Here is a 27,462-nt window from a genome sequence, read left to right as displayed (position 1 = left end):
TTCCTTTTCTTTAAACTAACTCTTTTCTCGCTGATCGTTGAGAATATTTTTGCTACTTACCTGTTTGGTTCTGTTAACTATTTTACTTCTTTGGTTAAAAAAAAAATTCTCTTTGCTATTATTCAAGCAAGTCATTTACAGAGATGATACTGTCTCTTATTATAACCAGTGATTGGTCTGTGAGAGAGTACATGAAATTACAAAGGCACTTAATGTATGTATTTCCCCTCCCCTATAGGGGTGTGTGTGTGTGTGTGTGTGTGTGTGTGTGTGTGTGTGTGTGTGTGTATGTGTCTATGTGTCTGTATATGTCTGTGTTTTCCTAGGCTTTAGCCCATTTCCCAGACAATTCTTATACAAAACATTGTGCAAAAACCCCTCTAAATAATGTCACATTCCAAACCACCACATTTGACCCTTACAGAAAGATGAAGGATGTTCTCAGTTAACTGTTGGGTCTGGTTTTCAGATAGTAAATGTTCTTTATGGGGGTTGTGAAGAGACAGAATTTTTTTATCTTTATGTATGAATATTTCTTTTATGAGTTCTCTTTTATAGGATATTCCTGTGGATTTGGAGAAAATGAGACCATGTCACTCTAGCTTATGAGGACATGTCAAAATGAGCTTAGGGTCCAGGAGAAAGGAGATAGGGAATAGTAGTGAAGTGGGCTTTCATTTGCGGGGCAGGTATTGGGTTAGAGTAGACAGAGCAGATAGGGTCCTCCTGGCTTTTACAAGGTTCAAAGAATGAAATCCTGGCTAGTGATAAAGTGTTTCTTGGCTTGAAGGACACCATCTTCATTGCAAACACTGCTGGGGGAAATTGCTAGTGCCGCTAACTTCATGGAAGACAATGGGATATAGCTGGTGGAGTTAGGGTTCTGCTTCAGGCCCCTAGGAGACATGATTAACCAAGAATGCTACAGAGAGAAAATGTGTGTGTTGTGGTTCACAATAAAAGTCCTGGGGTGCTTCTAAGTTAGTAACTATCCTGGGAGACCCTTGACCTTTTTGACCTGACACATCACATTAAAAAACAAAATAAAAATAACCAGATCCAAACCTGTTATTTAAAAAAAAAAAAATCTAGGTTATGAGAATTAAAAAGCCTTTTTCAAGTCTTGACCTTGATATGTGCTCCTGGATCTTTATTGTGGACTCCAACTCTTTAATTTCTAAAATGTAGTTTTGTTGGGGTTCTGTTTGAATCTGTGTTGACTATGAGAGCCTCAGCACTTTACATGCTCAAAGCAGGTCCAACTGCTAAAATGTGGTCTGCGCCATGGAGAGAAAGGAAGCCTTGTAGATCCTTTCCAGGCATTAGCAGGCCTGTGGAGGGTTCATGAACTCTCACAGAGGGATGGTTTAACCCACATTCATCCTATTTAACTTGACCATTTAAAGGGCTGACCTTTTAATAATATAGCAACTTGAACAGATTCCACATCTCTTTTATGGTTGAACTGCTTTCTTTCTAACTTGTTATTTTTTTTTATGTGTGAAAGGCTTTAGACAAGATACTGGGAAGCTCATCACACTAAAGGGAGATTAATTAACGTCAGTGGAAAATTCAATTCAGAGAAAATAAAAGCAGCAAGGAATAGAATCACATAGGCTAGATCTAGAAGCCCATTGGGAATAAGCCCAGGAGGCTTAATGCCTTCAGGAAGGTCTAGCAGATCAAGGGAGAGAGAATAAAAAGTTGAATCTAAGTTAAAAGAGAAATTCCTCATTGCTAACTCAAAATTCTGCATTCAGAAAAATCCTAAAGGACCAGACATCCAACAGAGTCAAATCCCTTTGCCTTTTTTTCTTTTTTCTTTATTTGAACTAGATTTTTGTGATGATGTAGCATGTTATATGGCAGGCATCCAAGGAAGCCTTTCACAGGTGGACCTAGGGCTTGGTTTGGGAGTGAAAGTATGGTGGCCTTATAGCACAAGGATGAATGTTCTTTTGGGTGAAGCCAGGAGAATCATCAAGCACTTAGCAGATGTTGGGTGTAGAGCAATTGTAGATTCTTTGGCTCACTGTTCTCTTTTGAGTGTCTAATGGCCTCTATCTTCTTGATCTATTCTTTGCTTGATTAGAGACTTTGGTCATGTGATAGGCACAGAGGACCAGCACTAATGAGAAAACTCATTAGTTTTTGAATTTTTTTTGAATCTAACAAGATGTCTAATATTTTAAAAATTTCCTGCAATCTCTGATTATGCTTGCCATTTGTTGATTATGTATTTTCCAAGGTCTAGGATATAAAAAGAATCACCCATTTTCTAAATGGTCATTTGACCGTGAGGGGTTCTGGTAGAAACCCCAACAGACTTTTGTGCATATTATGTGGATTGCTGTCAGAATGTCAAGTGTTTGTGGTCCTTTTGGTAGCATAGTAACAGTTCGAGGCATGACTGTTGTTGGCACACTCAAGAGAAGAGTGCGCTCAGTGCTCTCTTATAGGACGGTGATGTCTATAAACCGGTCTTACTGAGGTCTGCCTTTGACTAATTATGCTGTGGGCAGGGCTGATCACATGGAAGCATTCCTTTCTTGTTGCCTTAAGAATAAAGTGTTTAAAGGTTTTATTATTATTTATGTCCACACACATAAAACACATGTTATGGTATTAAGATAAAAGGTATCCTCTTATATTTCATTTAAGAGGTTAGTTCCAAAAATGATTAAATATTACTGAAAAAGGAGAGCTTTCCATCCATTGACATGATTGTCTGGACAAGAGCTTATAGGTATTGGCTTAATTTGCTCCACTCCTCTCCCCTCAACAGTGATTTTCTTTCTTTTTTTATTTTTTTTAAAGATTTTTATCTATTTATTTGACACAGAGAGACAGAGCAAGAGAGGGAACACAAGCAGTGTGAATGGGAAAGGGAAAAGCAGGCTCCCAATGCTGGGCTTGATCCCAGGACCCTGGAATCATGACCAGAGCCAAAGGTAGATGCTTAATGGCTGAGCCACCCAGGTGCCCTTCAACAGTGATTTTCTATTGAAGAGGCTGTCTTTTTTCCACTGTATATTTTTTCCTGCTTTGTCGAAGATTATTTGACCATAGAGTTGAGGGTCCATATCTGGGCTCTCTACTCTGTTCCACTGGTCTATGTGTGTGTTTTTGTGCCAGCACCATGCTGTCTTGGTGATCACAGCTTTGTAGTAAAGCTTGAAATCAGGCAACGTGATGCCCCCAGTTTTATTTATTTATTTATTTCCAGCATTTCCTCTTCAATAAATGGTGCTGGGAAAATTGAACAGCTATGTGTAGAAAAATGAAACTCAACTATTTTCCAACACCATACACAAATATAAACTCAGAATGGTTGAAAGACCTAAGTGTGAGGCAGGAATCTATCAAAATCCTAGAGGAGAACATAGGCAATAACCTCTTTGACATCGGCCTCAGCAACTTCTTTCAAGATATGTCTCCAAAGGCAAAGGAAACAAAAGCAAAAATGAACTTTTGGGACTTCATCAAGATCAAAAACTTCTGCACAGCAAAGAAAGCAGTCAACAAAACAAAGAGGCAACCCAGGGAATGGGAGAAGATATTTGCAAATGACAGTATAGACAAAAGGCTCATATCCAAGATCTATAAAGAACTTCTCAAACTCAACACACACAAAACAGATCATCACATCAAAAAATGGGCAGAAGACATGAACAGACACTTCTCCAAAGAAGACATACAAATGGCTAACAGACACATGAAAAGATGTTCATCATCATTAGCTATCAGGGAGATTCAAATCAAAACTACATTGAGATACCACTTTACACCAGTTAAAATGGCAAAGATTAACAAGATAGGAAACAACAAGTGTTGGAGAGGAGGAGGAGAAAGGGGAACCCTCTTACACTGTTGGTGGGAATGCAAGTTGGTATAGACACTTTGGAAAACAGTGTAGAGATTCCTCAAAAAATTAAAAATAGAGCTACTCTATGACCCTGCAATTGCACTACTGGGAATTTACCCCAAAGATACAGATGTAGTGTAAAGAAGGGCCATCTGTACCCCAATGTTCATAGCAGCAATGACCACCATTACCAAACTGTGGAAAGAGCTGAGATGCCCTTCAACAGATGAATGGATAGAGAAGATGTGGCCCATATATACAATGGAATATCATGCAGCCATCAGAAAGGATGAATCCCCAACTTTTGAATTTAACATGGATGGGACTGGAAGAGATTATGGCTGAGTGAAATAAGCCAAGCAGAGAGAGTCAATTATCATACAGTTTCACTTATTTGTGGAGCATAACAAATAGCATGGAGGACAAGGGGAGATGGAGAGGAGAAGGGAGTTGAGGGAAATTGGATAGGGAGATGAATCATAACAGACTATGGACTCTAAAAAACAATCTGAGGGTTTTGGAAGGGAGGGGATAGGAGGGTGGGTGAGCCTGGTGGTGGATATTAAGGAGGGTGTGGATTCCATGGAGCACTGGATGTGGTGCATAAACAATGAATGCTGGAACACTAGGCTAACTATGTTGGGACTGATTTGATTCAGCTTGACAAATATAGTCAGTTAGTCTGTTTGTGAAATTATGGGAGGTAAGAGGTTGCTCTCCATTTCCCTAGGTACTTTATTTTTTTAATTAAGTTTTCATGTTAATTCCAGTATAGTTAACATAACAGTGTTAAATCGGTTTCAGTACAATACAGTGATTCAACACTTCTGTACCTTATTCCGTCCTCATCACGATATGTGCATGTACTTTTCTTTCATATCATCTCTAGGTACCTTAAATTATATTTGGAATTCTTTGGGGGAAGTTAGAACTCCAAGAACCCAATTTAAAACTCAAGAACCTGGTAGATGTGGTATAGACAGCAGTATTACTTGGGGACTTACTTTGCCCAGCCCACATGACAAGTCAGCAAATGGGAGAAGGGAGGGACATTTTGCTGAAGGATTTGACTGAGGTGAGTAAGCAGGGAAAGGAAATGGATAAATTTGTTGTTGCCTCAGAGGTTAATGGAAAATATCCATGCTTTGCTGAGCATAGCTCACTGCATAAAAGATGTAGCCAAGTTACTTAACAAGGTCATTCAGCTCTGGGGAGATTTTTGATCTATGTTCAGTCAAATCCTTTCACCTGCAGTGGCCGGTCAAACCTTGCAAGGGGAGTCAACCAAATTAGTCACCCGGAATTCAGGCACCTGGATTGCACTTTCTTAGAGTTTAATTCCTTGTCACTGTCACCACCTGGGAATGACACCTCCTAATTGAGTGTATTCAGTAATGCCCAGAGGCTTCTCTGCTCCCAGCCCCAGAGGACACCTATTTATCTTATTTAGATTCAGGCTATTTGCTGACCGAAGGCATTTATGTCAGCAGAAGGAGCCAGCTTTGGAAAATAAGGAGTCCAATAGCATAGGGATCAGTTATCACTGCATCACTTTCGAGATAAACAAACAAGAAATAAAATGTTTTAAAATGTTGAAAGCATAAACATAGGGTTAAGAATTCAGACCGGTGTTTTGGGTCTTAGCTGCCATTCTGAAGCCTAGTGCCTTGGCCCGGTTCCAAGGCACTCAGTATAATGTTTCTATCCAGAGCTCATGGTAATGAGAGATGTCAAAATCACCTATTCAGGGTGATGCTGGATCACCGGAGGCCAGACTCCTGGAAATACTTGAACCCTACTATTTAAATATTATTATAATGAGCTATGATGATGCCTTGCTTGATTCTGTTTCTGTGTATATTACAACACATTGACTACTCACTATGATGATCTAGCAAAAGACATGTGTTTGTAGGATTAGATCTGGTGATTTCTTATGGAATGACAAAGTTCTTCAACCATTGTCTTCAACCATTGTCACGCCACCTTGGCTGAAGTACTGGGTTTAATTATACACTTCTCACCTAAACTATGGAGGCCATTTTGGTCTTCCCAACTCTTGTCACTCCCCACACCAATTATTCCTACTCATTGTTGAGATATGAATCATAATTTTGTGACACATTTTCTGCAATGCAATTCTTATGTCTCCCTATTACCTAGAGAATGAAATCTACAAATCTTAACCCCACATAATCTTCCAAGTATTTGTCTTACACATTCAACTATTCTGCACTGAAACCTAGCTGTTTTCTCTGAATGCAACAGACATTTTTCTCCCTTATTTTTGTCCATGCTTTTGTTGTCCCCTGAAATTCCCATCTGCCTGTCTTGTGGACTTCTTTTCCATATGAAAGGCTATCTTTTTCTTGCAGTTTACTATTGCTCTCAAAAAAGGTCTATTTTCTCAAGTCCCACATCGGGCTCCTTGCTCAGTGGGAACCTGCTTCTCCCTCTACCCGCCTCTCCCCCTGCTTGTGCTCTCAATCTCTTTCTCTGACAAATAAATAAATAAAATCTTTAAAAAAAAGGTTTATTTTATTTCCTTTAATCTTCATAGTACTTAGAATCTCTCATGGTAATTCTCTTTATTCTATTTTTATTCTTTATTTTGTCTTAATAATTATTTATAATCTAGATTTATTAATAAGATTTATAATCTAATCAGGTTGTAAGTAACATGAGGTTAGGGATTTATATCTTATTTTTGTTTTACATACAGAAGGATCTTAGTTAAAATTTATTGATTTGAATTGAGCCCTTGCTAATAAGGCTGATTTAATTTCTTCTACACTTCCACTTGTTTCTTTTCCATCAAGAGAAGAGTATCATTGGTGATAATCTAGCACCTGTAAATTCATTTAACTGTATTTGAAATACTAATGTCTGCTGGATGAGATCCATTTCTAATGTTGAAAAGAAGTGTGTCAAAGCTCTTGGGACGAGGTTCCATTTATGCCTGTATTTCCCCCTACTTTGAATTCTGTCATCACAGGAATTAGCATTCTGTGGCATTTAATTACTTACAACTCTCCAAACTACATGCCATTCCACAAAACTAGTTAAACATTGTGTTTTGTTAAAGATGATAAGTAAAGCTAATTTTCCTGTAATTTTACGTACATTTACTCTGGCGAGAACTAGAGGATGGAGATTGTACCCAGTAGCCTTTTTACATTTAATTGTGGTTGTTGTTGTTTGCTTTAATTCTCAACTTCTCCTCTGGCATTCCAAGTACTCCAGAGACGACACTGATGGGTATGAGTTACAACAGTTTTAAATTATACTGCGACTTCACTCAAGAATTGTAGCATTTCAAAATGAATTGATATAAAAATTCATCTCACAGGCTATCATGCTTCATGAGGGATGCATAGGACAGGAACTTGCTAAATGTTCAGCAGGCTATTCAATTATATCTAGTTCTTTCAGGTTCACATGCCTGAAGACTTGAAAGACAACTCAGAACTACAATGAAGTTTTGGGCAGAAACACAAGTTAGAATTAACTATAAGTTAAAGCTATTGTTCAAAATATTATTTGAGCAGCTTGAAAACTATAATTTAAGCTTTCCATGTAAACTCTTAAATATCTAATACATGTGTGTAATTATACCCAATCATTAAATTCCTTAAGGTCTTTGTAATGGTACCTTATTTTCCTTTTGTCATCCAGGAATTTTTAGGGCAATCTAGAACAATTAACTAATTTCAAGATAGAACATAAAAGGAAAAAAAAAAAAAAACCACATCTCCATTTTTAGGCATAGACTAGACCATTTTTTAACCCAAACAAACTCTTTGAACTGCAACACCATAGTGAGTCTATTTATGTAAATTGTACTTACCATCAAGAAAAAGGTGTCTATATCTATTCCTGCTGGTGTTAGATCTTGCATATTTGCCAGTCCAGTGCAGCTTTGACATGTTGTCATAATGGGCTTTTTATAAGCAGGATACATCTAACTTCCAGTTTCTGTTACTACTTTACTCTTTATTGGAATATAACAGCAAAATCAATGGCCTTTAAAATAAGCATGCACTAATTTTAGCGTAAAATGCCCAAAGTTGCTCTAGAAACGTTAAGACTCCCTGCAGAGACACTATCTGGTGACCAAACTTGGTGAATCCAACTGTCATCCCAGCAGGTACTTTTCAGTCGAGGTCAGTGAGCCCTCAACCACGCAGCACTGTGGTGCGCAGGAGCTTTGGGATTACGCCTATGACATTGCTGCGTGATGGATAGCAGCGAAGGGCAGCTCTGGGATGAAGTGGCAGTTGAGATTATTCGGGAGCCTGTGCTTGAAAAAGGCAACAGATTACCGACACTGGCAATGTGTCGTATCTTAGGGAAATCTTAGCAGACGAGTATGTGACAGGACCACGAAATTAAAGAGACTGCCAAGTCTGGAACATTTCTGAATATGTTAAACTTTTCAGGCAGTGAAAGACAGAATGGTCCAACTGATAATTGTAGGTGAATTTTGGCTGCTATTCCAGTGCACAATTTCATAATTTTTAACTAAACTTTTTCCCCACCCCTTAACTAAACTTTTAAAAAAGATTTTATTTATTTATTTATTTGAGAGAGAGAATGAGAGAGCATGCACGAGCAGGAAGGAGGGGCACAGGCAGAGGGAGAGGGAGAAGCAGGCTCCCTGCTAAGCAGAGATCCGGATGAGGCAATGATGCGGGGCTCAGAAGGCAGACACTTGACTAAGTCACCCAGGCACCCCTAAATAAACTTTTAAGTTGAAGTATAATTGACATACAACCGTTATGTTAGTTTCAGGTATAGAATGATTTGATACTGTGTATACGGCAAAATAATCACCACCTAATTCCAGTCTAATTAACATCTGTCACAACGTAGTCCCAATTTTTTTTCTTGTGATCAAGACTTTAAAGATCTGCTCTCCTCACATCTTTTAGAGATGTAAAAGAGTAGTAACGATAGTCACCATCATGCTGTATATTACATCCCCTTGACTTATTTATTTTATAATTGGAAGTGTATACATTTTGATCTCCTTTGCCCCTTTTGCTCATTCCCTGCCCCCTGCCTCTGGCAACCACCAACTTGTTCTCTGTAATTATGGCTTGATTTTTTTGTTTTTTGGGTTTTATGGTATTTGTCTTTCTGTGTCTCACTTACTTCACTTAGCATAATGCCCTCAGGTCCCTCCATGTTCCACAAATGGCAAGATTTCATTCTTTTTTGTGGCTGAAGAGTATTTCACTGTGGATTTTCTCTACCTGCTTATCTATGGATGATCACTCAGGTTGTTTCCATAACTTGGCTGTTGTAAATAAAGCTGCAATAACCGTAGACTACATATTTTTTTTTCCAAATTCATGTTTTGTTTTCTTTGGATAAATACCAAGAAATAGAAATGCTTGATTATATGGTAGCCCTATTTTTAATTTTTTGAGGAACTTCCCTAATATTTTTTACCTTGGCTGCACCGATTTAAACTCTCACCAACAGTATGCATGTGTTCCCTTTTCTCCACATCCTTATTCTCCAACACTTGTTATTTCTTGCCTTTTGGATGATAGCCATTCCAACAGGTGTGAGGTGATATCTCACTGTGGTTTTGATTTTCATGTCCCTGGTGATCAGTGATGTTGAACATCTTTCATGTAACTGTTGGATGACTAAATATTTTTTTGAGAATTTATGAGCAGCTATTTATATCAATTTAATAATTTTAATAAAATTTAATAAAATGGTAGAAATACATAACTAACAATGTTTCAGTGTCCTGGAAACTATCTCAATTTTTATTTCCTTATGAGAAAACCAACATTTCTTCAAATACTTTAAAAATAACTCAATTTATATATGTGACCCAAACCAATCTGTTAGTGGAGAAAGCTGTTTGGGAGCCAAGCGTATCACAGTATGAAGGGCAGGTGAAAAGTGTTTACTTTGTTATTTCATATAGACCACCTCGGGTCAGTTCTATGTTTACAAATTTGTGTCTATCCATATTTTGGTCAGAGTGCTGGCAAGAAGCAAATGACAGTATGGAGTAATTCTGGCAAGTTTAAGGAAGGGACTGTTTTAAAGTTGTGGGTAGATTGGGGCACCTGGGTGGCTTAGTCTGTTAAGTGACCAGTGACCAGCTCAGGTCATGATCTCAGGATTGTGGGACCAAACCCCAAGGAGCTCGCTCAGTGTGGAGTCTTCTTGCATGTCCCTCTCCTCTCCTTCCTCCTCGAGCCCCGTTCCCCCCTCTTCTGTGCTCATCATATGCATGTGCCTGCTCCCTTTCTCTCTCAAATAAATAGATAGATAGATAAATAAATCTTCAAATATTAAAAAAATAAAGTTGTAGGTAGCTTAAAGTAACTAATAAGGAATGCTGAAGCATTCTGTTAATAGTAATTGTGGGAAACCATTACCATCTTTGGCGTGATGGACCAATGAAAGCAGTTTTTACTGGAACTGTGGGAAAGCTGTGGCTGCAGGAAGGGGACACCTAACAAAAGAAATATCAGCTACTGTCACCATGCAGGCACAGAGGGAGTTGGGGGAATAAACACATTTTCTTTCCAATAGCATCCCAATACCTTGTTGTTGTCTTCCACTGGCCAAACCCCACCAGAAGCCAGAGGCAAGGTGATTGGTTGATAGGATCCTTAGTGACCAGGTGCTTGGGTCATAGAACAAGATGGAAGTAGGAAGAGTGCAGATATGGAAGGGCACTTAATTATAAGGGCCGGCACCCCTATTATATTGTCAAATCTTTTAGATAATGACAGTGAACATGTTCATCCACATGAGCTGGTGGAAAATTTTGCCAGCAAGTTATCTCAAAACCTTAAAAATTCTAATTTTAAGAATTTATTAGAAAATTTTACAAATATGCTCAATGACCAAGCTTGTTCTTCAAAACAGTGTTTATGAGTATTTATGAGTATAACATTAGAAGTACTCTAAATGCCTTAAAGCAAGAAATTAATTCAGCTGTTGCTAATTTAAATTTTTTTAAGTTTTAATTTAAATTCTACTTAGTTAACATACAGTATAATATTAGTTTCAGATGTACAATACAGTGATTCAACATTTCCATAACACCCAGTGTTCATCACAAGTAGTAAGCTGTTGTTGATTGATCCAGAGAAGTAAAATTAAGTCACATATAGAGAAGTAAAATTGAAGTCACACAAAATGATGTAGAAGTATATATTATGATGTGAAACTCCATCTCATAATTTTTTAAAAAGATTTATTTACTTATTTGAGAGAAGGGGGGAAGAGCAGAGGGACAGGGGAAGCAGACTCCCTGCTGAGCACAGAGCCTTTCATGGGGCTCTATCTCATGACCCTGAGGTTACCTAACTGAATGGGTGACCCAGGTGCCCCCTATGTCATAGCTTTTTATAAAATAGACTTAGGGTATGACCTTATCTTCGTGTATAAAGAAACAAAATATTAGAAGGGTAGTCATTGAAAAGTAGTAACTTTTCTGATAGATTATAGATGATTTTTTAAATAAATACATTGTTTTGCCCAAAATTTCAATATGTTTTTATGGTGAATATATAGTAACTTGGTTATTCAAAGGATAGTTTCAATTAGGCCAAATAAAAACTATTTTGTTTCAAGTGAAGCACTTGAAGGACTTGCATAAGGAACAAGTCAATTTTGCTTCTGTTATAAAGAAGTCCATGAAGGTACCTGCTGGAATTGTAGAATTCAAAAACTGATTCAGTAGTCAAATAAATGGAGGGGCACCTGGTGGCTCAGTTGCTTAAGCATCTGCCTTTGGTTCAGGTCATGATCCTGGCGTCCTGGCATTGAGCCCTATGTTGAGGGTTCCCCACTCAGCGGAGAGGTCTGTTTTCCCCTCTCCCTCTGCCCCTCTCCCCACTGCTTGTGTGCACTCTCTCTCAAATAAATAAATAAATATCTTGATTTTAAAAGAAAAAGAGTCAAGAAGATGGAGATCAAAAAGTCAATGTTATCATTATTGATGGGACTTTTAGACCAGGGTTTGGTATACAGAAGCAATAAGTTGCCAAGTTCTATTCTCAGCCCAAGATAGCTAGCTCTATCTGTTAGAGATGGCTCCAAACCCTACCTCCTGTGCCCCCCAGGGCCCTGTCCCTGTGTGCTGTGGAGAAGCAGAACGCCAGTCACAGAAACAGCTGTCCAGGTCCAGTTCTTTGTTTAAACTTAATAGTCTGAAAACTCAATTTTTCTCTCAGAACAGAGTAAATAATCAAAGACCTACATGGAAAGAAACCTGTCTACTATATCACATTAAAAAAAAAAAATCAATGTATGAAAGCTCATAAGTCCATAAGCTATATCATACTCATAAGCTATAATTTCTTTGATATCAAGTAAATAGGAATTATATTCAAATTAATTCCACAGACATTAGGTCACCTACTGTTAGCCGAGTACCACGATAGCAGTTAGGGATGTGCATATGAATAAGACCTGGTCCCTGGAAAAGCCAGACCCTAGAGGAAGTAACAGAATCTCACCACACAAAACTAACCTGCAGCTCTCTATGTCCACCTGTGTATGCTTTGAGCCCTCGGGTCAACATGTCCACAACAAAATTTATTATCCTCCCTTGGGAAATTGTTCCTCTTCTCGGTTTCCCTTTCTTGGTGAGGAGCACTCTTAACGCAGTGGCCCATGCTGAAACCTGGCAGGCCTCTTTAGCTCCCCTTCTTCTTCATTCCCCGAATCCAAAGGATTATTGAGTCTGGTCACATCTGTCCCTTATTATCACTCGATTTCAACCCCTTATCCATTTAAATAGTCTTTGATCTATTCTCTTTCACCTGGTTATGCCAAATGCTGCCTAATGGATCTTCCTGACCACAAATTCCTATCCCCAAATGCTGTCTCATGTTGGCATTAGAGTGACTTGTATTAGTTGCATAATTAATTATGTTCTTTCCTAACGTAAAAAGTCTTGGATGGCTCCTAGGTTAGACTGAAGCCCTAATAACTTGGCTTGTGGGCAAGGCTTTCCATTATCTTCTCTCTCTTTCTTTCTCAGAACGTGCTTTTTATTGTTTATTTTTATTTTGGGGTTCCCGGCATAACAAAATATATGTGGTTTCCTAGTATGACATTTTCTTACTTGTCTGGTCTTTGCACACATTGTGATTTCTGCTTGGGATACTCGCTCCTACTCTGAAAAACTCCAGCTTGTTCTAAAAACTCTACTAAAGCAGCACTCCAGTGGGTTGAATTGCCATCTTCCAAAAGATATATCTAAGGCTTAACCCCTGGTATTTATGAATGTGACCTTATTTGGAAAAAGGGTCTCTAGAGATGAAATGAAGGTAAAGATCTCAAGATGAGATCATCCTGAATTAAGATGGGTCATAAATGCAATGGCCCAGTGTCCTTATAAGAGACAAAAGGGATGAAGATAACAGAGACACACAGAAGGCCATGCGGAGAAGAAGGCAGAGATCTGCATTGTGCTTTCAGGAGCGCGGAAGCTGCTGGAGTCACCAAATCCAGAAAGAGAAGGAAGGATTATCCCCTGGAGCATGGGCTTGCCAGTGCATTGATTTTGGACTTGGAGACTCCGGGGCAGTGAGAAAATGCGCTTCTGTTGTTTTATTCTGTTCATTTTGGGTCATTTGTTACAGCAGCCCCAGGAAATTAATGCAGCCACTTCTGTGGTCAGGCTCTCTTTGGGAATCAGTGTCAAAATATGGCTGCTTGGGTGGATTTGGGTCTCAAGCAGACCCTCATAGCAAGCTCACCTTATTTTAAAAAAAGGTTTTATTTATTTATTTGACAGAGAGAGACAGTGAGAGAGGGAACACAAGCAGGGGGAGTGGGAGAGGGAGAAGCAGGCTCCCCAATAAGCAGGGAGCCCGATGTGGGGCTCGATCCCTGGACCCTGGGATCATGACCTGAGCCGAAGGCAGACACTTAACCAATTGAGCCACCCAGGTGCCCACAAGCTCACCTTATTAAAAAGTAAGTGTGATGTGGGGCTAGATTTCTCATTTCTCTGAGCCCCAGTTTTTTCGTCTGTATAAGGAATAATCATGTTTACCCTATAGCCTTATAGTAAGGAATTAAATGAGGCAATCATGGAAAACACCTTCGTGATGAAGGAACTCAATCAATACAAACTGTGGTATTATTCTTCCAAACCCCTATCCCCAGTCCAAATTAAGTTCCTCCCTTTTCCATGTTCCCATGAGGACCTTGCACCAACTCCTGTTAAGCTGCGAATTACTGTGTAATCTCTTTATTTTTATATGAGATATGCTTACAAATATTTTTCCCCAGCTGCTTCATTACACTCATTAAAGGCAGAACTATGTCTTATCTCCTGTCCTCTGCCCAGTGTGTCATATAAAGCCAAGCATATGGTAGGCAGGAGCCGCTGAATGGAGGGACTGTGGTACCATGGGGCTTTCCAGAATGGGGCCTGGTATTACACTATAACAGTAGATGTTATTCTGTGATGGGACTCACAGATCTATAGGATTTATAGGAAAACTCTTGTGATTTATGTGGAGATAGCAATTGACCCATATAAACCCATTTATTATTGATCTACTTTATTTTCAATTTAAAAATCTCAGAATCATAAATTAATATAGACCTATATGTTCATGACCTTGCTCTGTAATTTCTTCCTCTAAGTCTATGTTAGATTCTACTCCCTGACCCCCACCGACCCCTCCCCAACCAAGTTAGTCATTTCGTTCTCTGTCTTAGACTTTTCTGCTGTTGCACTTTTGGAACTGAATAGTTCCTATTTATTGACTTAATTGTCCAGGCTAGATGGTGTTTGAGGACAAGCTTCATGGATTATTAATGTTCATAGCCTCAGCACCTAGCCAGGTGCTTAAGTGTGTAATAGGCAATAATGAGTATTCTTTTTTTTTTTTGAAGATTTTATTTATTTATTTGATAGACAGGGATCACAAGTAGGCAGGGAAGCAGGCAGAGAGAGAGGAGGAAGCAGGGTCCTTGCTGAGTAGAGAGCCCAACGTGGGGCCCGATCCCAGGACCATGGGATCATGACCTGAGCCAAAGGCAGAGGCTTTAACCCACTGAGCCACCCAGGCACCCCAATAATGAGTATTCTTGAATGAACAAATGAATAGAATTTTATTGTTTACAGGTGGTCAAAAGCAGATCCGAGATCTTTGAATTGCTCCCAGTTACCTATTTGAAAATATGAGATTGGAACACAGAACTACTAGTACCACATTTTATGCTTGCCCCACTACGCTGAAAGGCGAATACTATTTGGGGAAATACTGAGTATTATCCAGGATGAACTCTAATTCTCACACGGAGTTGTAGACTTTGCCACAAAGTTAATCAGTCATTGTTTCCTATTTTTCAGCCCACTGAAACTTGGAACACGGAGGAATTGCAAAGCCTAGATGGCTTGTCATGGACAAGACTGGTCTCTTCCCAGGAGGTTGCTTTCCCACTTAAATCATAATTCATATGCTGTGCTTTTTAAATTTAGGCTTCATGGAATGTCAAACATTTTTTATCATGGGTTGCATAATACAGTCCATTTATGGAATGGCAGTGGGTATGATAATCTTTTCCATAAGGCTAGTCCCACAGAGGGGAGGATTCTGTCATGACATGGTGATGAAAGCTAATTACGTTTCCTCTTCCATAATCCTTCTTCTGTCAGGCCAAAGAATGACTATCAGGAGATTGCCAGCTGGACCACTCTCCTCTGTCAAGAACTTTATTTACCATGGGGATGGAAAGTCTCTTTTCCCCTGCCTTAGGGCTTCTACATATAATTTTGACAGCTTTTACTTTATCAAAGAAATTGTGTCAATTTAAAAACTGTAGCCTCCCTTACTGGGGTTGAATATCCTATTTTAGATACAGAAGGATCTCTTTAATGCCGATTTAAAAGAGGATTTAAGGCCATATTAGAAAAGATTTATATTATTGAAAGGCCGTCAGTGTTCTAATGATCACTGTGGCACACCTTCAAAAAGATTTCTTTAAGTCTGAATTTTTGCCAGCCTCCACTCTTGTTTTAGGCTGTAAATGAGTATACATATACCACATGCATGTCAGGCTAGGTATATAGTCACCAACCCGCTAAGATCCCAAACTGTATAACTTCAGGGAAGGATTTTTCTTTCTTCTTTTTTTTTTTTTTAGATTTTATTTATTTTTTTGACAGAGAGAGATCACCAATAGGCAGAGAGGCAGGCAGAGAGAGAAATAGGAGGAAGCAGGCTCCTTGCTGAGAAGAGAGCCAGATGTGGGGCTTGATTCCAGGACCCTGAGATCATGACCTGAGCCGAAGGCGGAGGCTTAACCCACTGAGCCACCCAGGTGCCCCAGGGAAGGATTTCTGATTGAGGAGGCAGTTGGTAAAGAAACAGAAGGATTTCTGAGGCTGATTCATCTCATCACATGACAGAGGAAGTGCCACTAAGGATTTGATGGATATTTTTCAAAGAGCAGACATGCCCTTATAGATAGATAGGATATGGATAGACCAGAGCACACGCTGACTTTGTGTGCCACTTTTCTAGAGCATAAAACAAAGATGCTATGTCCTAGCCGCACGCTGGAAAACGTGGGCACTTTATTTAATATCTGAGGAGCTCTTTAAAAAAACTTATCATTGGGCCCCATCCTGGTCCAATTAAATCACAATCTCCAGGGATGAGATCCAGGCATGGGTGCTTTAAAAAAGTTCTCTAGATCATGATGTTGCACTGTAAAGCCATCTCCAAGCCAAGTTTTAACTTGCAGTCACATTAGGGGGCTGAGGTAGTCCTCAGAAATGCATTCAAAACATTGTAGCATGACCTTCCACTGTCAACAGGCTACCAAAATGGTTATAATTGTGTTCTTTTGCATCGGTACCCTTCCTGCTCACCGCCCCAAACTCCCTCCCCAAGGCACCATATCCGAACAACTACGAAATGCCAATTTAACTGAAAGGTCAAATCAAAGTAAGACCGGGGTGAATGGATGAGTCTTAGGCCATGCCCAGAATAGCTCTCGCCTGAATACACAAGAGAAATATTCTAGGCAGACAAAAGTCTTTACTCAACTTCAGCTGCTCTTAGTTCCGTTTTAGTCTGGTTGTCAGAGGTATCCTCGTGTACTTCCCACACTGCTGCCCTGACTCTCATTGGTCTGATCTTCCCCAGAGTTTGGACTCAAAGTAAAGTTACCGGGAAAGACTTTATATATCCCGAACCAGTTAATATAGAAAGGAAGTGCTTTACAGGATCAAATCAAGCTCTTTCTCCCAGCCATCAGCCTGAACACCTGGCCCACAGTGCTCTGAGGAAGTTGACTCCTGAGGCTCCGGGCCGTGTCTCCAGCCTCTGCCATCTGAGAAGAGAAGTATTTGGGTAGCTCCTTCCTATTTAGGATTCATTACCTGCGCTGACAGACTGCAGCTGTGGTAAAACCTCTATTTGTTCCAGTTGGTTCTTTCATTCCCTACTGGACCATCTTGTAAATTGACGGTTATAAGTAATGACAAAGAGACCCTCTCAAGGTTGGCAGGTGTGATGGGTAAGTAACAGGCGACGTATCACCTGCAGTAAAACAATCCCTCTGCTGTCCCTCTGAGATGGGAAAAAAACCTCCCCACCTCTATCAGCTTTCCCCAGTAAGTATGAAATCTCAGTTTCTCTTCGCCATGAGCCTTGAACCTCAGTTTGATTTAATCTCATAGCAGCTTCTATTTTCTTGCTCTATGAAAAGTTGAATCTATTTAAAAGGAAATGGAGTGAGCTGGCATACCTATTGACTTCATTTCCAATAAATTCACTGGCTGATGAAAAACATAATCCACGAGGAGGGACAGAGCCACTGATGGGCAATCCCTGGATGGGTTAGCAATTTAAGGTTAGATTGGATTATGACCAACAAATTTAACACCCGGAGCTCAAGGGGCACCTGGGTGACTGAGTTGGTTAAGCGTCTGCCTTTGGCTCAGGTCATAATCACAGGGTCCTGGAATTGAGCTCCATACTCCCCAAACTATGCCCCACTGGTGCCCTGCTCAATGGGGGTCTGTTTATCTCTCTCCCTTTGCCCTTCTCCCCCAACTCATGCTCTCTCTCAAATAAATGAACAAAATATTTTAAAAGAAGAAAAACCAACTATTTTACAGAGTCATATTTTTAAGGTCGAATCCACTTCATTAGATTGTGCTCTATTTAAACTTAAAAGACATATTTATTTCTATTTATTTTATGTTCTATTTTGTATGTAGCATAGAAGGTAAATAGGAAAAGTTTTAACTTCATCTTTCACATAGTCAACTTCCTGCATGTCAAGAGCTAGTAACTGAGTTTCTGGGCTATTGAAAAATAAATTTAAAAAAATTTAAATTGATGAGGCCTTTGGGAATGTTGTATCTCAAACACCACCCCCCTTGTTTTTTTTGAGAGGCTACTGATCCTGATGGGTTTTTGTTTGTTTTGAATTACCATTATGGCTATATTTCTGAAACTAAATTCAATAATAAATTCTCTACACTAATCCCCCAGAGAAGTTAATTTAGTTTTCATGTACTTAGATTATAATAGCTTTTTAAAGCAATATGGATTATAAGGTGAGTTTCAAAATTCTTGATCTATTATTAAAAAGAGCTATAAGACATTACTACTTCTATAACATTATCAGAAACTCCTAATCCACTGATAATTCACCTGCTAGACAGTGAAAGAGTCACAATTCTTTAGAAACATTGTGATTTATCATCTTAATAAGAACTTGAATATTTTAGAAATGAGATGGGCTATGACCTCAGGACTCTTTTCTGCTATTTCCAGGATGGTTATTCACCTAAGGAGTTTATATAACGAACAGTTAGCAGGATATGCTCAATAAATGATGTCTCTGTTGCCCACCCTGGATTGCTTTTCCATTTTTCTTCTAAATCTCTCAAGCCATTAGGCCTCAATGAGTCATTGCTTTTAAAGTCGAAAGGACCCAAATTCATCTCAGCCTTCTGCCTTTCTCCTTGTTATGTGGTACATATAACCTGTTATCTCCAGTTATTGTATTTTTTAAAAAAGATTTATTCATTTATGAGAGACAGAGAGGGAGAGAGAGGAAGAGAGTGTGTGTGAGTGGGAGGAGGGGCAGAGGGAGAGAGAGAAAATCCCCAATCCCTCATGACCTAAGCCAAAATCAAGAGCTGGATGGTCAACTGACTCAGCCACCTAGGTACCCCTCTGGTTATTGTATTTTTTTAAAAATAAAAACCTCCTTTGTTTGTAGTCTTCTTCTTGCCTTCAGTAGCCCATTCCCAACTCTTAGAACCACAATGGAGATTAGAACTATGCGGAGATGTTGGACCAGGCTTAGATTGGTCTTACAACACAGGAGGAATCCTGAGGTTCTTAGGAAAAGCTATTCAAGTTGAATTAAAAACAGTGGTATTTTCATAATGGTCGGCTAATGTTTTGTCCCTTCATGTCTTGTTACAGTTTTCCCCTTCTTCTGGAGAGCTGCATTCTTCTCCTTGAATTATTTTATTTCCTCCTCTGGATCACAGGAGTGATAGCATAACCCAAGCTGGAATACATAAAATAATTGCTTATTTTTCATTTTGCTGCTGTGCTTTAGGGGTAATATCCAAAATATCTGCACCAAAACCATGTCAAGTCTTTGATCCATTTCAACTTAATTTTTGTGAGTGATACAAGATAGGTTCTAGTTTCATTGTTTTACACATGAAGATCCAAATTTCCCAGTACCACTTATTGAAGAGACCTTTTCCCTCCATTAAGTAGTCTTGGTTCCCTTCTCAAATATTACTTGACCATGCAAGCACAGGCTTATTTTTAGGCTCTTGATTCCACTGATCTATGTATCTGTTTTTATGCCATTCTGTATTGTTTGGATAACTGTAGCCTTATAACATAGCTTGAAATCAGGAAGTGTGATGCCTTCAGCTTTGATCTTCTTTTTCAGGATTACTTTGTCTATTTGGGGTCTTTTGTGGTGTATTTTTAAACATCAGGGCAAATAGCCATAATCATCAACACTAATAATTCACACTAAAAGTACCTTATTATGAATATTTTTTCTTAGCAATAAGAATGTTTATTTTATATTAATAATTTTGGTTTTTGGATATCAATATTTCAATTAAAAATTTAAAATACTTTAGGTATAAAGTGTTTAATGTGGGGCTTGAACTTAATGATCCTGGGGTTAAGAGTCCTGTGCTCTACCAACTGAGCCAGCCAGGCACCCCTGAAATGTGCTTTTTATTAATAAAAATAAATTGGGCAATGTGTTGAAGTAAGAGATTACACAGACAGTTTAGTCTTCACTATTCCTGTCTTATTTAAAGTTTTAAAAAGCAAGCTAAAATATTCTGCCTTTTTGTCTCATAAGTAGTTTCTTCATTTAGAGTGAGTGAATAATATATGAAAAAGAAATATTCATTTTCTAACTGCAGGAGCAATTAGTACTATTATAAGCTGGGGGATTTTTAAATATTCTTTTTTTTTTTAATAAGATTTATTTATTTATTTATTTATTTATTTGACAGAGAGAGGTCACAAGTAGACAGAAAGGCAGGCAGAGAGAGAGGGAAGCGGGCTCTCCGCTGAGCAGAGAGCCCGGTGTGGGACTTGATCCCAGGACCCTGAGATCATGACCTGAGCCGAAGGCAGCGGCTTAACCCACTGAGCCACCCAGGTGTCCCACAGGCTGGGGGATTTTTAATAGCATCTGATTACCCAAGACTCCAATGTCTTTCCATCAGGTCACTTGGGGAGATACTCTTTAAAACTTCACCAGCCTCCTGAAGCTCACTGTGGTTGGTATTAGAAACCATATTTATGGGGTGCCTGGGTGGCTCAGTGGGTTAAGCCTCTGCTTTCGGCCTAGGTCATACCTAGGTATGACCTAGGTCTCAGGGTCCTGGGGTCAAGCCCCGAATCCAGCTCTCTGCTCAGCAGGGAGCCTGCTTCCCCCCCCCCCCCTCTCTCTGCCTGCCTCTCTGCCTACTTGTGATCTCTCTGTCAAATAAAGAAATAAAATCTTAAAAAAAAAAAAAAAAAGAAACCATATTTATAACATTCCTATGTCATTTGGTATTTGTTGCTACGAGAGATTTCCTTCTGTGTCACACTAACTGGGACTGAGGATTTGGGGGCATCATCAACAAAGGCCTAATTGGTCATAGAGCAGAAGGACTGAGGTCTTTGCAGCCTGACCTTGCTGGATATATAAACACAGGAGAAAGAAACAGAAGACTGTTTTTCTGGATGTGAGTCAAAGCCGTTTGAACCCAGGTAATCCGATGTTGAGGGAAGAAGGCATCAAGAGCACACTGTTAGGGCGCCTGGGTGGCTCAGTGGGTTAAGCCGCTGCCTTCGGCTCAGGTCATGATCTCAGGGTCCTGGGATCAAGTCCCACACCGGGCTCTCTGCTCAGCGGGGAGCCTGCTTCCCTCTCTCTCTCTCTGCCTGCCTCTCTGTCTACTGTGATCTCTCTCTGTCAAATAAATAAATAAAATCTTTAAAAAAAAAAAAAAAAGAGCACACTGTTAGAGGGTCAGACTGAGGAATCCCAATGTCTGTTCCACCACATACAATTGGAGGTCTAGAAGAGCAGGGTGGGAAGATCAGGGGTGACTATCAGGGGGCTAGTTGTGGGAATATTAGGGAATAGAAACTAGGAATCTAGATACCTGGTAGACCTGGACCCCAGACAGGGAATTTCATCACTGGAAGAAGTATGCTTAGTCCAGAGTATGGATAATGCAAGAGTTAACTCACTGAGGACCTGGGTGATGGTCAGGAAGCTCACATTGCACTGGGATGTGAGAAAGGGCCAGTTCTAGGGAACTCAGCCATTCCAGAATGCTATGGGCTTCCTTGCTCAGAAGAAGATGTTCGATTATTCCCAACTTGGACTAAAACCAGACTAAAAATAATATCACCACTACTCATAGTAGTTAAGACTTACTGAGGAATTTCCATACTCTAAGCACTGTTCTAGGTTCCTCACTTGTATTAACTCATTTTCATCTGAAAGCAACAGTATGGTGTTGATTTTATCTTTATCTACATTTTATGGAAAAAAAAATCAAGTCTAAGTAATTTGCCATACAGCCATATAACCCTGAGGTGGTGGAGCCCAGGTTGAAACTAGGCAGTCTGGTTTCAGAGCCTGTGGTCACTTTGCCATAGTTGATTACAGTCCTACTTATCATATCAATGCCAAGCACTCTCTGGTTAGGATTTCTGGGAAGCAGATTCTGAGGTGGAGTTTAGTATGCAACATGTTTTCAGAGTGCCCTTGAGATCAACACCTATGGGAAAGGAAACAGCTTTCGGGGGATGGAGAGTCAACCCGTGGGGAGCTCTGGAGTTGAAATCACTAGAGAGGGCTGTCTTGTGCTGGAATGAAATGTCACGGGCTGCCCCAAGAAGGGCTTGATTTTGGGACAAGAGAGCCCTTGGCAGCTGAGGTACTTATCAAGGAGCATACAGTGAAGGCTGCCCATGGACACCATTCCTAGGAGTTGGAAAACTTTCTTTTTTTAAAAAAATTTATTTATTTATTTGAGTAGGGGAGGGGCAAAAGGGAAGGGAGAGGGAAAGCAGACTCTGAGCTGACCATGGAGCCTGATATGGGGCTCCATCCCACAATCCTGAGATCACAGCCTGAGGGGATTTTATCCAAGCAGTGCATCTCTAAGCCCATTGTAAGCACGCTAATAATTTCTGAAAGTATCTAAGAAGTATTAATTAGGATTTAGTTCACTATTCCTTTTTCTTCATAAAGTGTGATTTTAAAAAAAGATTTTATTTATTTATTTGAGAGAGAGAGAGAGAGAGATAGCATGAGAGGGGAGAAGGTCAGGGGGAGACAATAGACTCCCCATGGAGCTGGAAGCCTGAAGTGGGACTCCATTCTGGGACTTGATCCCGGGACTCCGGGATCATGACCTGAGCCAAAGGCAGTCACTTAACCAACTGAGCCACCTAGGAGCCCCATAAAGTGTGATCTTAAGTCTCAATCTTCTCAACATAGTTATGGTCTTATGGTTTACAATTTTATTTCCAGGGTAATTACTTCAAAAAATTATTATTGTTATTATTTTTTATTTAATTTTTTCAGTGTTCCAAGATTTATTGTCTATGTACCACACTCAGTGTTTCATGAAAAACTTTATTTGACAGAGAGAGAGAGAGAGCACAAGCAGAGTTATCTTTTCTTATAGAGATCATTTTCATCTCTCCTGGACAAAAATAATTTGCAACTTCTCCACTTTCTACAAGACAACATCTCATTTTTCAGAGTCTGAGCCATAATAACTAGCAAATGGTAATTCAAATAAAGTTACATTTCCCAGGGAGTCGGAATCAGTATCCCTGGTAGACATTGTTCTCCAATGTGCTGGCATAATCTTCTTGCCTTATTTTCAAGTTTTAGATAATTTTTTCTAATATGGGTATACCATAGCAGCATTGATTTTCTAGTTGGGCTGAACTGGATCCCCAAACATATAAATAAAGATGCTCAGAAATACAGTTTGCATTTAGGGAACATTAGGGGAACCCCTAGTTCAATATGGAGACAACTTGGTTGACATTAGTTTTTTGACAAGATCACTTGTTTCTGAAGAACTTCTCTAATTCTACATGTATATAGCAACTTGACATAGAACAACATATCAGTCCATTAGTGTATCGAGGCACTTTCTGAATTTTAATTAAAAATTAAGTATTGTGTAAATGCATACACTTTGTGCATATAAACATTAAAAATAAAGTAATTATGTGTAATGTAATGTAATTGAAATTGTAAAGATTTTTCTACTTCCAGTGCAGGAGGGAATAAAAGAGTTTGCTACTCTCATATGGCAGCAGCCTTTGCCAACTGGCTTTTCTCCAGAACTATTACTTGTTAATGTTCCTAAATGTGCTACTATCATCACTGTTCAATAACAGAACATTGTGCAGTAATCTGGAGCATCTACACTGAATTGAGAAAAACATACTGCTCTCACTTTGAACCATTTCATTTTTCTTTCTATAGGAGGAAACCAAGAACTAGATTAAGTATTTGTTATTGATTATTTATTTAAATATATCATATGGGTTCTAAAAGATTTTGGCAATCAAGGGCACTTAGTTGCACATGAAGAAAATTTGGAATTGTTTTTTTTTTTCAGTGAAAAGACAATTTTGCTAAATTCTAAACTGTCACCCACATTAACCCACATTTCTGGATATATATTTGTCTTTTCAAAGAGCTTTGTCTCATTACTTATATTTTTATGTGGCTCGTATATGAAATAAGTCTTCAGGTAGGGCTCACTTCCGTGTAGTATTTTTCTTTATTCTGCAGTGAAAACTCCCTTACTAGGAAAAATAATCGTTGATAAAGACTTCAGAGTTTTTCCAGGAAGGCACAAAGAAAATGTGAAATATTCATTATAATGGGAGCACTTAAACATTTTTCTTTAACTGTTATTCTGCTGTAGAGAATTTACTATTATCTACTGAGAAGTTCACATTTGGGCGTTTTTAAAGAATTTCAAATAATTGGTGATGTTGACCCTCTGATTCATGCAATTAGTTTCTTTCTTCTCTTCTTCTCTCTCTCTCTCTCTCTCTTTTTTTTTTTTTTTTTTGGCAGGTCACATTAACCTCTCTGCCTCCTAAATATTTGTTTAATTAATTCTGAGTTCTGTGTCTACCACACTGTAGAAGTATCCTGTGGAAAAAATCACAGAAAATTAAACTTGCTTATCTATTGTTGATTTGATATTCAATGGAGTTATAGTAAAATTTGTCTTCAATGACTGCTTTTTCAGAGGTCATAGATCCCAGCTTTTGTAACGCACATCACTGAATATTTTTGCCCATGTTACTTGGTAAAATGATATATTTCAGATCAAGGAGATAAGTTAAGATACAGCTTTTTGAAGCCAACTTGATCAGATTGCAAAAGGTCATTCAAGTACTTGGTACTTATTTTTTTCCCCCAAGTGCTTAGCTTAAAGTCAGACCAAGAATCAGGAAATTCTATTTTTCCAGTTGTGCACAGCAAGGTTAAGATAAAATGTACATAGGACTAACAGCAATATGGGAAATCAAACAAAATCTAGGAGTGATACCATCATACTTAAATGGGAAAAAAATAGTGACTATTTATTGATTGACTGTCTCTATAATACAGCATCAATTTTATACATATTAAAGAAATATGGGCATACTCCTTAAAAGTATCAAACATGTAACATTATTATGGACCTAACAGTTCTTCCAATTGCTATAGGGTGCAGAAATATTTTGGATTTTTGTTTGGTCCTTCTTGTCTACAATACTTACACTATATTCATCCAGAATGAGGAAAGAAACTCTTTAAATGTATGGATCCACTTTTGAGTCACATGCAAAGATTCACTGTGATTAAGTATTTAGTAGGTATTTCTTAAAGGTACAAAAATGAAGACAATTCCTATATTTATTTTTGAATTTTAAATGAAGTTTTAAGGCTTCATAGCTGAGAGATGGTTAACTCCATTATTTAAAATGGGAATCATCACTTAACATTCTGATTAAGTCCATTTGAAACAAGTAAAAATATTCTTCTCTTAGCCTCCTTCTTCACTGATGCCAAATGTTTTGAAATTTTATTTATTTTTTGAAATTTTAACTATTTATTTATTTATTATTAACATTTGATGTATTATTTGTTTCAGGGGTACGGGTCTGTGATTCATCAGTCTTACACAGTACACACTACCCACCACAACACATACACTCCCACTATCCATCACCCAGCCACGTCATCCTCCCATCCCCCTTCCCTCCACAACCCCTCAGTTTATTTCTTGAGATCGAGTGTAATTATTTCTTAAAGATTTTATTTTTTTATTTTTGAATTTTAAATGAAGTTTTAAGGCTTCATAGCTGAGAGATGGTTAACTCCATTATTTAAAATGGGAATTATCACTTAACATTCTGATTAAGTCCATTTGAAACAAGTAAAAATATTCTTCTCTTAGCCTCCTTCTTCACTGATGCCAAATGTTTTGAAATTTTATTTATTTTTTGAAATTTTAACTATTTATTTATTATTTTGAGAGCGAGAGAGAGGGGAGAGGAGCTGAGAGGAAGAGAGAAGAAGGGAGAAAGAATGTCAAGCAGACTCCCTACTGAATGCAGAGCCTGATACAGGGCTCCATCTCACCTGAGATCGTAACCTGAGCTGCAACCGAGAGTTGGGCACTTAACTGACTGAGCCACCTAAGCACTCCTAGTTTTCTAAATATCCACAGAGAACTGGTCAAATAAACTATGGCATATTGTGGCAATGGAATGTTCTGTGGCTCATTAAAAATAACGGAGTAGATCCATATTTCCAGGACAAAAGTCATGTATTAAATAGTACTAATTGCTTAAACAAAATTTTTTTTTAAAGATTTTATTTATTTATTTGACAGAGAGAGATCACAGTAGACAGAGAGGCAGGCAGAGAGAGAGAGAGGGAAGCAGGCTCCCTGCTGAGCAGAGAGCCCGATGCGGGACTCGATCCCAGGACCCTGAGATCATGACCTGAGCCGAAGGCAGCGGCTTAACCCACTGAGCGACCCAGGCACCCTAAACAAAATTTTAAAACACTTTTATCTTTGTGTATGCTAACAATTTCCTAGAAGGAAATCTAGAAATCTCCAATGAAAAGTTGGGCTGTGGATTTGAATGGGAAAACTTTTACTTCTGTGTTCTTATGAATGTTTTTTTCTTTTAATTCTTGCTGATGTTTTGAATGTATAAATTAAAAATTGAATTTGATTATTTTATAGATCAGCTGGTTTTTCTCAGGCCCTACTTTCTTAATGTTGTATTCTAGAGTTGCACTGCTGACAGAAAACAACAGAAATATAAAAATAGTAGAAGAAAACTAAAATAACAGAAACTCCACATACACTAGCTTGTGCAAAAAGCGGAAGATATTTTTTCATTTACCATCTTTCCTTTCTACTGTTCTTTAGGAGTTGGCCCCATTCCAACTTTACAATGTTGTGAAGGAGACAGCCACTGCCAGCATCGAAGTTCACATCCTCGTGGCTTCCCATTAGGCACAGAAGGGCTCTTCGTCCCCAATTCACACAAAGGAACTCTGATTGTCCCAACTTGTGTCATTTGCCAAAACCCTGCACCAATCCCTAACATAAGGAATGGTGTTCACAGACACGTGGGATGTGATTGCTCCAAGACCCAAAGCCAACTACTGCGGTAAAGAAAACAACCAGAATTGAAAGAGGACAGCCTCTTTCCTAAGTAAGGGAGAGGTGCTAGGCAGGCAGAAACCACTACACACACACACACGTAATATTTGGGAAATAGGTTTAGATATTACTATGATTAATAAAGTAGAAATCCATTTAAATGTGTCAATAAACCAGTAGTGGCTTTTGCCATTATAGCTTTTCTCAAACATTAAATGCTAAAAATGTAGGTTCCTTTTTGTAGGAGGAGGACACAAGTTTAATGACATTTTAAATTTTCTCATGTTCAAAGAGTTGTGACCACTGGCTGAAGTCTGGAGTAGATTGCTGCTAGTATTGGGGGAGAGTGGGAACAGAT

The 27,462-nt window shown here is 38.8% G+C and overlaps 1 pseudogene across 1 annotated transcript in view; it reads left to right on the top strand.

Annotated features, from left to right (window-relative positions):
- LOC309863137 overlaps positions 1-27,115 on the top strand; it is a 43,403-nt pseudogene extending 16,288 nt beyond the window's left edge. Inside the window, exons 2-4 of the transcript in view lie at positions 17,026-17,224; positions 17,308-17,398; positions 26,868-27,115. The product of the transcript in view is annotated as an uncharacterized misc_RNA (transcript). The remainder of the gene's footprint in view (positions 1-17,025; positions 17,225-17,307; positions 17,399-26,867) is intronic.
- The last annotated feature ends 347 nt before the right edge of the window (positions 27,116-27,462 follow it).

This window comes from Mustela nivalis (assembly GCF_964662115.1).
Source record: "Mustela nivalis genome assembly, chromosome: 4".
Lineage (NCBI taxonomy): Eukaryota > Metazoa > Chordata > Mammalia > Carnivora > Mustelidae > Mustela > Mustela nivalis.
Note: the sequence above shows the minus strand (reverse complement) of the source record. Positions and strands in the feature narration are given on the sequence as shown.